This window comes from Callorhinus ursinus, unplaced genomic scaffold, assembly GCF_003265705.2.
Source record: "Callorhinus ursinus isolate GAN/ISIS: 27379988/994484 unplaced genomic scaffold, GSC_fseal_2.0 scaffold30, whole genome shotgun sequence".
Classification (NCBI taxonomy): Eukaryota; Metazoa; Chordata; class Mammalia; order Carnivora; family Otariidae; genus Callorhinus; species Callorhinus ursinus.
The window spans coordinates 2,545,286-2,557,121 of record NW_027397092.1 but is presented as its reverse complement, the minus strand read 5'-3'; the positions used below and the strand labels follow the sequence as shown (position 1 = coordinate 2,557,121).

At 49.0% G+C, this 11,836-nt stretch overlaps 1 protein-coding gene across 4 annotated transcripts in view; it reads left to right on the top strand.

The window, feature by feature from the left end:
* Positions 1-526: 526 nt before the first annotated feature.
* The window catches only part of SEMA6A (semaphorin 6A), a 125,603-nt gene continuing 114,293 nt past the window's right edge, over positions 527-11,836 (top strand). For all 4 annotated transcript variants that reach the window (XM_073878555.1, XM_025860997.2, XM_073878553.1 and 1 more), the window contains exon 1: positions 527-1,254. The gene's annotated coding sequence lies outside the window, so the exon portion shown is untranslated. The remainder of the gene's footprint in view (positions 1,255-11,836) is intronic.

Below are 11,836 nucleotides of genomic sequence, written 5' to 3'. Positions count from 1 at the left end.
TTTTTGTTTTTGTTTTTGTTTTTTTTTTACCGCACCGGCTTTTATCCAGTGCATCTGGGTTCACAGAGCGTCCATCACTTCTGGAATCTACCTCTTGACACAGTAATCAGAATTAGAAAGGCTCATCGTTCACTTACCCTCATCCTTTAAAACTTTTCCATTTAAGAAAATCGATGATCAGATCCTTTCTTGTAACTCGCTCCTGCACTACGTCTATCTTTATTTATTTTTCTGATTTGGCAGGGCTCAGCAATGCTGCCCGGGATTTTTTTTCTTTTTTTTTTTTTTTTTCTTTTTTTCCCCCTTGCTAGAGCAGATGCGGGGGTGGGGGAAGCAGGGGCTGGGCTCTAGCCGGAGTCAACCCCACCGGGACCTCCACCCGGAGCGCGGCGGGGGCCGGGACTAGGGGTGGAAGGAGCCTCGCTGGCCAGTTGGTGCGAGGCTCCACCTGCAGCCACACCGCGTAGCTTCTCCCTCTCTCCGCCACGCTCGCTCACATTCACACACAAACACCAGAGCCCTCCTCTGGGTCGGAGGAGACGCCAGCCAAAGGAGGCGGGGTTGCAGGAGGAGAGTCCGCTCTGCGCAATCCAGTCCGGGACTTGGCTCCGCCCGGGAGCCGCGGCCTCTCCAGTGACAGAGGAGTAGTGAGCGGCACCGGGTGAGGCTGCAGCCAACTCCGCTCCCCGCGCACTCGGCCGCCCAGGCGCTCGGGACGCAGCAGCGGCGCTTCTCCGCGGGGCCGACCGCCCGCGATGCCCGCTTAGGAGCAGCGGCAGCGGCCAGCATCGCCACACCCGGGCAGCAGCGCTCGCGGTCGCAGAGCGGGGGCTACAGCTTGCCCCCTGCCCCAGCCCCCACCCCGCCCCCCACCCTGAAATGACTTGTTAATCCGCGCGGACACCACCGAAGGGACTCACCGGAGTGGAATCCAAGTGGAATTTGGATTTGGAGAAGAGTTTCTTGAACATTTACTCCTTCCTTGTTGGTTTTTTTTTTCTTTTATTTTTTTCCTCTCCCCTTCTGCGCCTGTCATTGGAGATGAACACAGCGCGTTTGCTTCCCAGAAAGTAGTCGCCGCGACTGTTACCCCCAAAGAGACGAACACACATGTAGGAATGACAAAGGCTTGCAAAGGAGAGAGCGCAGCTTGCGGCCCGGAGAGATCTCCTCGATAATGGATTACTAAATGGGATACACGCTGTACCAGCCCGCTCCGAGCCCCGGCCGCCTGCCCGTCGATGCACCGAAAAGGTACGGCACGGGCGCCCCGGCGCGCCCCACCTCCCTGGCGGCTCGGCTGCAGCCAGCGGGTCCCGGGGCCGCGGCCGGCACGCGCTGTCCGCTTTGTGGTAGCTGCGTTTTATTTTGTCTGGTGTCTGTCTCCCGAGCGTTGCCCGGCCCTTGGGAGCAGTAGTGAGCCCAGCCCGCCGCTCCTCTCCGCCCTGTGCCCGGGAGACCGCCGGGCTCCGCGTCGCGAGCTTCCCCACCCGCGCAGCGCACACGCCCGGGCGCCGCCCGGGACCGCGACCGCGCGGTGCTGCGTGGCTGGGGAATGTGTGTGCAGGACCCTGGGCTCGTCCTCACTTTCGGGCCAGCAGGGAGCAGAGAGGCCCCGAGAGGGTGGGATTCTCAGCAGCGCCCGGTCCTAATGCAAAGGCTGGGGAAAGGGTTGTGCCCTCGAGGGCTGGAGGACGTTGGGTAGAAGAGCGCTGTTTTCGCCCAGCTCCAGGTTTGGGTTCTGTGGTGGGAGAAGGGGTTCCGCAGAGAAAGCGAAGAGAATCTTTTGTTGTCCGCTCGGGGTCCGGGCTGGGCTCTGTGGAGTGCGGGAAACTTGTAATGGCCCTGGTACCCGTGCGTCCTGCCACTTGGTGACATCCCGGCTTTTGCGGCCGCTGGCACCAGAGGTTCCCGGCTTTGTTTGCTCGAATGAGTGCCCAGGAATGGTCTCCCCCCGGGGTGGCGCGGCACCCCCCGCCCTGGGTCCTCTATCCCCCCGCTGCAGCTCCCTTCTGGCCGGCGAGGACAGCATCTGTCGCGGCTCCGTCCCCCTCTAGTACAGAGCCCGCCACGCTGAGACTGGCGCCCGCTGCGCTCTCCCCCCAAATCTACGGGGTCCCTCTACGGAAAGGAGTTGTCTCTGGAGGGGGAAGGGTGGAAAGCCTTGCAAAGGATGACCCAGTGCTGGCTACCCAGACAAGGGCTCTGCCCGGGCCCCAGATTCTGGATGTCCGAACTACTCGCCGCGTCCTAGAGAGCTGCCTCGCGGGCAGCGGGGCGCTGGGGAGCTAGCCCGACAGTGCCCACCCTCCCTGTATGACTCCGCTGGGTGGCAAGTGTCTCTGCTCCAGATGCTCTGCTTTTTTTCTCAGCTCCCCACTGTGGTATACGCTGCCAAGCAGAATCCTGAGGTCCGCTCTCTCCTCCCACGACCCGAGCGGTACAGGGGGAGCCAGGGAGCAGTCCCGAACTTGTGCGTTTCGGGAAAGGAAACAGGATTCCGCTGTCTTTCCCTTTCCTTCGCCGCCTCGCCACCCCTCCGCCCAGCGCCTCCTCCTTTTCCAGCACCGGGTCACTCGACCTGGCGCTTCTGGAAAGTTTCTCTGAGAGCCAGGGGCGGCGGGCACGACGGGACTGGGGCTCAGCGTGTGCAGCCCGCGGGAAACCGAATCCGGAGGGAAGCGGGTGGACCGCCCAGGACGTGAGGAGTTAGATGCTGGTCCACAGACAGTGGCTCCCCGGTCCAGCAGTCAGTTGGGCTGGGGTCTCAGCAATGCACTTGCTGGTCCAGCCGAGAAAGCGGTGGCGAGGCGGAGGGAAGGGAAGTTCAGGGGCAGGATTCAGGATGCTGGTGCGGCCACTGGACAGCGGCTGGCGCGCGGGTGAGTGTGGACACGGGGCCGGGACTCGCTGGCTTGTAAGCCCCAGTCCCAAGTGCAACATCCCCAGCCTCCCCCACCCCCACCCCCACCCCCGTGCCCTAAGCATTTTTCCAGCCGGCAGATTTCCAGGGAGGAACGGAACAGGGAGCCAGGTGTTCCTGGAGCACGGGAGGACCTGCTGTCTTCACAGCCAAGGAAAGCACTTAACAGCAGCGGCCTCTGGCCTGTATCGCACTACGCAGCTCCAACGGCCATTCCAGTCGGTCCTTGGGAGCAAGGTGGATGCTTTGAAAATGCGTGGCCACTCATGGCCATGGTGGGATCGCTCTGTGCTTATGGGATCGCTCTGTGCTTATGCTGGATGGAAATCAAGTTGCTACTTACTGACTGTGATCCATGAAAAGGTTTAAAACACAGGCGAAGGCAGACATACACACACACACACACACACACACACACACACACACACACACACACAGGCAGATGGGTACACTGTACGCACAACTTTCTTTGCCTCAAATCTGAAAAGATGTTTAACCCAGGTGCAGTATTCTGCCAGCAGGTCTCAAGAAAGCTATGTAATGCCCCCCAGCGCTGGTTTTTAAGTCTTTCCCGGGTAGGAAGGTCGAGTGTCTTTGCCTTGTCTTTCTCTAATCCTGGTAATTGTCGGGCTTCCTTCAGACGTACATCTTGGGCATCAAGTCCACTCTGATGGCAGGGAAAAGACTGTTGGTTCCAGATACATGAGTCCTTTAGTAAGGCTTTTCCCCTAGAGTAAAGATGCCTGGGCTCAATTCTGAATGAAAATATTGTATTTTTACACCTTATCCAAATGGCTATGAGAGGTCAAGATTGCAAGCATTTTGTATATTTTTCTAATACCCTGTTTAGTCCGCATGGAGCAGTTTTATGATTTACAGTAAGCTTTGATTAAACTATGCCAGGCACCAAAGTTAATTATTAACCTAACCTTAAATACTATGGCAGAACCGAGTCTCCACCTGTTAACCTAAACTATCTGTTAAAAAATAATTGCACTATTTGAATTTGGTTTACCCATGCTTGTTGATAGGGTGACGTATTTGACTCTTGAATAACCCCTACTCTGTATTATCATTTTGGTTTTAGGATATTCTTGAATGAGGCACTTTGCAAACCAATCCGAAAGCAGAAAAGAATGGAGTATCAGGTTTAAAACCTCATTTCTGTGTTATGTCTTTTTTCAAATGGATAGAAAGGGAGCACTCTAGTTCCTGTTTATTTACAGTGTGTGGTGACAGTCTTCCCAAAGTGTTGTGTGTTGCAACTATCACCCTGTAGAGATGGGCCATACTCTTCAATAATGCATATAATGCACATATTTAAAATTTAAGCAGCCCCCCAAAAATCAATGTCTCAGGAGCCATCTGCAGTATATACTTATTGGATAAAACATCTACATTTCAATAGGTTAAAAATTCCTAAGAACTGGAGTAGAAACCAAGTAAATGTTGAATAAATGAATGAAAGAAAGGGTCACACATCATTCACATTTCTCCGCCTAGAGTGGACCTGTCGTTTTCCCCCCTACAGTGGCTTCAAGTGAGTGGTTCTTATAAAGTGGCAATAAGTGCAACTCTTTATTTACACACACAGTGACACACATACACAAACACACAGCCCTCAAGTTCTTTCCAAGCCTAGTGAGTGCTTTTCCCATCATTAAAAAAATACAGCATTTGCATTTTGAGTAGGCGGATAACATTGCTTAGTATGTTGAATCAGAAGGATAGCAAGAAGTAGAAGACTGTTATCTTCACTGAATAAAAATAAGCCACCCAAATTAAGAACTTGTATTAAATTCAAAATAAATACTCATGCCTTAAAAGCAAATGGATAATTGCACTCCCATATGAAATAGAAGGAAAAATACTGTTTTGAACAAGGAGGTAAGGCAGATACTTTACTATGTGTACATAGTGGCTCAGCTCTTTTCTGAGCAGGACAAAAGAGTGATCACGGGAGAAGAAGTTTTTTAGAACTAGATTGCCAAAAGTGAATATATTCTCCCATCTTATTTGTTTGCAGAAAGGAATCACAGAACAAGCCAAACTAATTGCAAACGCTTTAATTAAGCATCTGCCGTTTGCAGCAGCATAAAGCCTGAGAGAGGCTTCCTGTATCTCTGGCCGAGTGGTCTAAGGCACCAGACTCAAGCTTCGCTTCTCTCTGCCTCCCCTGCCCCAGGTTGAGAAAATTTATTATCCTCCTCTCAGAGGGAGTGTTCCTTGGGTGTTCCCACTTCCAGAGGAAGGTGGAGCCTGGGAACACCCTCCCGGATCAGTGTCCCCCACTCTTTTGAGGGACCCGGGAGCCAAGTTGTCTCGGAGACATTTCCATTCCAGAGTGAAGGCTTTTCTCATCAACTGCTGGCAACCACACTGGTGGCCTCCTGGGGATATGGTAAGGGAGGGGAGGGGAGGGAGGGAGGCTTTTAATCCCTCTGAAATGGGCAAGTAAGATGTCATACCGCACAAACCTCAAGGGGAGAAGGGCACACAGGATACTCCTCAGCATGGGACTATTACAGTAGAGCATATACACAAAGGGTATCCTGCTTTGCGAAGCAGGTGAGTTCTTGCAAAACTTCTTGATTAGAGTAATTCTAATTACACTAATGGAGAGTGTCCTATACAAGTGTCAGGACTCACCACAGCGTTTCCGAGGTAACCTCTTGAGCCCAGACCTCTCTCTCCTGGGTCTCTCAAATAGTAAATCCTACAGGGTAGGTAGCTCTTCTTGGCTCTAAAAGCGTCTCAAATTTAACATGTTCAGAGCACCCCGTTCTGGATCTCTTTCCCCCAAGTATGCTTTTCTTATCATCTTCTCCATCTTGGTAAATGACAGTGCCATCCTTGGAGTTGCTCACATTTGAAAACGTAAGGAGTTACCCTTGACTCTTACTGCAGGCCCCCATCCACCCCAGAAGGCTGCTGGCCCCGCCTTCTGAGAGCACGCAGGCCTCCTCCAACTCTTCCTCCTCTGGGGCCCTCACCTGGCCGAGCCACAGGGTTACTGTGCCCACCTCCCAACTCGTCCCCTTGCTTCCCTCTTGGCCCCTACAGACTGTGCTCAACACGGCAGCCAAAGCGATTTTTTTTTTTTTTTAAATCGAAGCCAGATCAGATCACTCCCGCTCAGATGCTTTCCCATCTTCTTCCAATAGAGAAGCCAAAGTCTGGCCTACATCCTTCATGGCCCTATGCGATCTGCGCTCCTGTCCCCACCTCTCGGATCTCCACCCCTCTTCGGGGTTACATGAATATGCCCGGCGTGTGCTCGTCACCCTCGCCCTTCCATGGCCTGCGATGACTCCTTCCCCAGAATGCTGTGTGTTTTGCTCCTCACACACTTGAGGTCTCTGTGCAAATGTCACTCTCGCCCTGAAGCCTTGTCTGATTATCTTATTTACTCCACTCTCTTCCCCAAGGCTTCCTGCAGCCTGGCCTGCCTCATTTTTTTCCCTTCTCATTTTTCACAGCGTGACAGACTGTATGTTGTTCCCGTTTATCTTCTGTCTTCCACTACGACATAATGCCACGAGGAAAAACTTTTTCATGTGTTCCTGCTTCACCTCACCGAAACCTGTGCCTGACACACCATAGGCCCTTCATAACAAGTATTTGTTCAATTAATTGATTAATCCATCAAAAAAGAGAGACTCTTTTTGCAAGCATCTAATCTTTCTCTTTTATCTGCTCTTATTTCTCTATCTTATGTTTTCACCCAATAAAATACTTCTCCGTGTGTGTGTGTGTGTGTGTGTGTGTGTATGTGTGTGTGTGTGTGTGAGAGAGAGAGAGAGAGAGAGAGAGACTGTTTTCCCTCTGCACAGGTGATTTGTCTCATGCGCCATTAGCAGAATATTCCGTGAGGGTGGTTTTCCCAGTCTTGGTGATGGATTGGAGCCTGCTCATTCCCACACTCTCACCCAGTCCCCTTCTGTGGCCAAGAGCACACATCTGTGGGACACCTGGTTGGAGCTGGAGGGAATGTGAGTTAGGTAAAAGCAACTTGCCAAGAACCAGAGCTAGGAAGACAGCCAGCACTTATGGGGGTTGAGCTTTTGACCTTGGCCTCATTTGTTCTGCATTCTAACCACTGGCCACAGAACTGTTGTGCTTTTTTGGAGTTTGCTGATGGTCCTTTTTAAAATTCACCTTTCTGGCAGGAGAAGATAGTATGCTTATGAACCCACATTTCTGCCCTGTTCTGTGGTAACTACAGTTGAAGATCCTGTACTTGGATGTCCTGAGTTCCAGACTCTTACTACCTCGGATGAACCACCTAACCTCTCTGAAGCTGCATTATTTTCAACAAAATTTGTGAATAGTAAACCTATGCTTCCCACCTTGTAGGACCGCTGGGAGAATAATATGAAATCACAAATGTGAATGTATTCGGTAAGAGATGAAATGCACTCTGAAAACTTGGAGAATCTGATGCTAATTCCTTTCTCCCCACCTCAGACCCTGGGCCGAGCAGAGATCTTGCTTCATCGTCTTCTAAATCAAAAAGCGAGATTATATTCTGTGGATGTCACATTTTCGTATAAACCCCATTATGAAATTAAGTAAGATCCTCAAATTCATTGGAAATTCACAGTCTTCACAGAGCAGCATCTCTATCCATCAGAAGGCCAACCGCCTAAAGTGACGATAGCTTTCAGTGTGACCATTAAAGCGGGCAAGGTCACGGGCATGGTACTCTGCCAGGCATCAGAAAAAGTAAGGGCATTGCTTTTGCTGAGGTAGGTCCTAAAACAGTTCATGTCAGTGTAAGCATTAATGTAGGACAGACGTGTCAGGGTAAACCAGGGGTAGGAGGAGAGGAGTTTGGATCCTTGCCATAACAAGGGTGAATTCACCAAGATTTTGAGACAGTGGGTTTATAAATGTGGAGGGACGGTCTGGGGAAGGCAGTGGGCAGTGAAAGGGACAATGCAGAGACCACACTTCTTAGGCAGACACAACACACTGGGATTTGCATCCCAATTTCTTTTGCCATTACAAAGAGCATGACTTTGAGCCAGTTACTTCTCTGCCTCGGTTTCCATCTATTCGTAAGATGCTAGTAGGATGCTAATGTTGTGGTTGTTGAGAAGAGTAGACATGATGACATCTGTAAAATTCACAGCCCAATGCGTGGCACACAATACTCGCTCATTAAGTATTAGGTGTTATTTTTATTTGGGTGACAGAAGTCAGGGAGAGTGCCCTAGTGGGGAGAGTAAAAAAGGTAACAGACAGAGATGGTACAAAGGAAGCCACCTCTGGACCAGAAATGAACATTCCCACTGCAGGCTGGCCCTGGTGACAGGGGTTGTCAGCTGGGAAGCGTGTGAACGAGTCACTGGCATGGGAAGAGGAGCCATGATCCTTTTCCTGACTTTGGATGTTGAAATCTCACACCCAGAATATGGAAGAAAAAACATTATACCAATAAAACCACTGCCCACAGTACAAGACTTTACATTAGATGAGAGCCTAAAGGATGACAGCTTAAAAAAAAAAAAAAAAAGATGGCCTTCACTTACTAACATCTAAAAATGAAATACACAGTCTGCATGCACTCGAGAATCTGAGAGCAGCCTGTCATGTTGGTTCAGGGACGAGTTGAACTGACCCCAAGGACCCTACCTGTCATAGGAGAGAAGCTTGTCAGCTGATGGTTCCAGAAGGCTATGGCTAGGACTTCTGCCAGAGGGCTTTCATAGTGGCCATCCATACACTTGCTGGGCCACTCTTCCCTGGCCAAGCCTGAAATCAGTTTGGGAGAGCAGTGAGTCTCCCCGCAGAAGCAAAACACTACCTTCTGCACCAAATGTGGGAAGCAGTTAGCTGGCTGACCCGAAGAGAGCTAGTATTTACCGACTGGTATACTGCACTATTACCTGACATCAGACTCAAATGATAGTCATAGAAGTTCTTATCAGTGAGAAGAATCTCACTCCTAAAAGGCACGGCAGAAGGGGCAATAAATTGGTATGATCACCACATTTCCCTGACGGACTCCTCCTTGCACCCAGGGGGAACAAGACTCCCTCCCTGGCCTAGAATTACAGTTATTTTCATCTGGGAGGGAAAAAAAATTGCCTCTTAAACTTTGTAAGTGGAAAAAGGATGTCAAGAGAGTGACATAAATCAGCAATTAACATGCCCCAAAGGCTGAAGGGCCAGGTCTTCCTAGCAGCAAGTGTGCTGACTGTGGCTCTGAAAATACTGTTAGAGGGGTATTTGCATGGACGGCCCGTGGACCTAAGGCTTTCATTGAACACGACTCGGCACTTTCTTGTGGTTTCCAACTAACCTATAACTGCCATCTGTGGAAAATTTAATTCAAAGAATCCACGCCAATTAAAAAAATTGAGAACTCTAAAACGGATGCTCTTTCATCCCTGTCTCATCCCTTCGGCCCTCCTACGTGTTTAAAACCAAGCCTTTGCCATGATTTGATGGAAGCATTTCTAGAACACGACAGGATCTGTCACTGAACACAGTGAAAACATGCCGCCGGAAAACCAACATTTTAGGAACTGGGAAGAAATGAAGAATATATTAATTACGGCTGGATGTTAGATAAGAGTTTTATAGACAAGCTTTCTGTGATGGGCCCATTCCTCTTTCCTTTCTCCTATTCCTGAAGCTTTCTTTAAGTAGAGTATTCAATCTTTTCATTAATATTGCAACGACTCCAGTGCTTCCCCACCCCCCCCAGACTCCTACTGTCCTTGAGCGAGGAAACTAAGAGAATACTGATTGAGCTGGTGAATGGAAACGTTCCTTTCCTGAAAATGGAATGCTTTATGAAAAACTGCATTCCACACACACACACACACACACACACAAAACCCCACTCAAACAATCCAACAACTGTCTCTCCTCCTTTTTACCCCGGAGAACCACAGGACTCCATTCACATATTTTGGTGTTTGAATGCATTTGTTCTTAGGCCTCAAATACCCAGGTGGAAAACCAGTCTAGTAAGCCTTTCGTTATTCCAAAAACGTGAGCATCCGAGTTGCTAAGAACATTCTCATCTCTGCATGGCAAGCGGTAAATACAAACTGAATTGTTTATAGCTCTCTAAACTGGAGTCTATGCAGCAGAATGGCAGTTGGGTGGATTTTTACAAGGAGAATACTTGTAAGTGGTTTGCGAGATGGATTCCGTGCTAATTCTTCTCGCATCATGAATGATGGCCCTAGCTAGACACTGTCGCTGGGATCTTCATCTATTAATCATGGAGGCTGCTTTCTTATTCGGTTGCCATAGTTTCAGTGCCTCAGATAGTGTTGGGGTGTCTTGGGAAAGGTTTGAGATAGACTGGGGCTTGCAAGCCTTGCAGTTATTTTGGTGGTGGTAGTGCTCTGAAAGAACCGAAAAACCACCTCTCGTGTAATTCAGGGTTGTATTAAAAGAGGCAACTTCTGAGTGTCTCTCTGGACCTTGTTATGTGCACATCCAGCTGGTATTTACTCTAGGATTTGCCTCTTGCTCAGTCCTGCTGGTAAAAAAAAAAAAAAAAAAAAAAAAATTACCATCCAGGGACTGATGTCACTTTCATCTTTCAACAAGAAAGCCAAAGGGTGCAAGCTCTTCATTACGGCTCTTCACCAGTGTGGAGGTAAATGAGGGCATTCATGGCTTGGCTCAAAATTTCAGGTTCATAATTCGGCCTCGGCTCTGCAGATGGCTAAATAAATAGGATGACCTCAGGAGGGCTGTATGTTGTGCTCTGGTATGGCAATGGAAACATTCTGTGCTTTACTCCAGGTTTAACCCCTGTTATTTTTTTAAGGTTGACACACATTGCTAAGGAGCTACAGACCATTTCACCACATTTGGCGACAGTGGCCCAGAGGGCTACTGCTTTACTAGCTCTTGGGTATGTGAGCATTTCTTTCCTTTCTGTAATTCTCATCCTTGGCTGTTTTGAGTTAGGTTTGTGACTTGGGGGATGATTAGGAAGAGCTGTCCAGTTGTGTATATGTTGGGCGACTGGGTCAAGAAAAGACAGGGGGGAGTAAGTTGCTGCAAGAAGAAGATAGACACACTCAGTGATTTATGTGCTTCGTGGGTGATGTAGAACACAGCTTTCCTTTGTTAGGTACATTTGGCCTTGTGTAACAGATACTGGTACACTTCTTAATGCTTTCGTTCCCATTTCTCAAGTGGACTTTCAAGGACTCCTACCAGCCTAAGCCAAGCCATTTCATTCCTTTGTAGATTAAAACATAAAATGAACCCACCTCACACTTGCAGCAAACAGCACTGAATTCTGAATTCAGGACATGCGACGCATCAGATACAAACCCGGGCAGATTCACAGGAAGAAAACCTTGAATTCATTACAAATGGGTCTCATCTAGAAAATTAGTCACTTTTTTTTCTTTACTAGAAAATGACTGGTTTTTATTGCAGGGTGAGCTTCAAAGCAGCTGTTTTAAATTTCCCCAGATCCAGCCTGCCAAAATTTTTTGCAAAAGATCAACAAGCATTTTTAATGCACATGCCTATTATATTGACCCCTCCCCTGCACAACCACACTAAATGATTGATTTTAGAGGCCAATAATTTCAAGTAAATTAAAAGGATAACATGGCCTTAATTGCTACTGGCTTCACCAGGCTTCTGGGCACCAGAATTCCTCGAGGAGAAACACTTTTAAGTGTCATAGTAGTTTCTGATCACGTGGTCTGGTTTAGCCATAGGCTGCAATTACCTGTGCCCCCCCCCCCAAGCCTTTCTCCCCCTCCCCATATCTCTGGGAAGCAAAGAAAACATGCATTTGTAAATTCAATATGATGGACCTCTGATTATTCGGCAGGGTAAAAAATAGGTCTTGCTCCTCTTACAGTAGTCTCCTACGTGAGTTGTTTTTGGTTTTGGGGGTTTTTCTAAAAGGCACAGTGA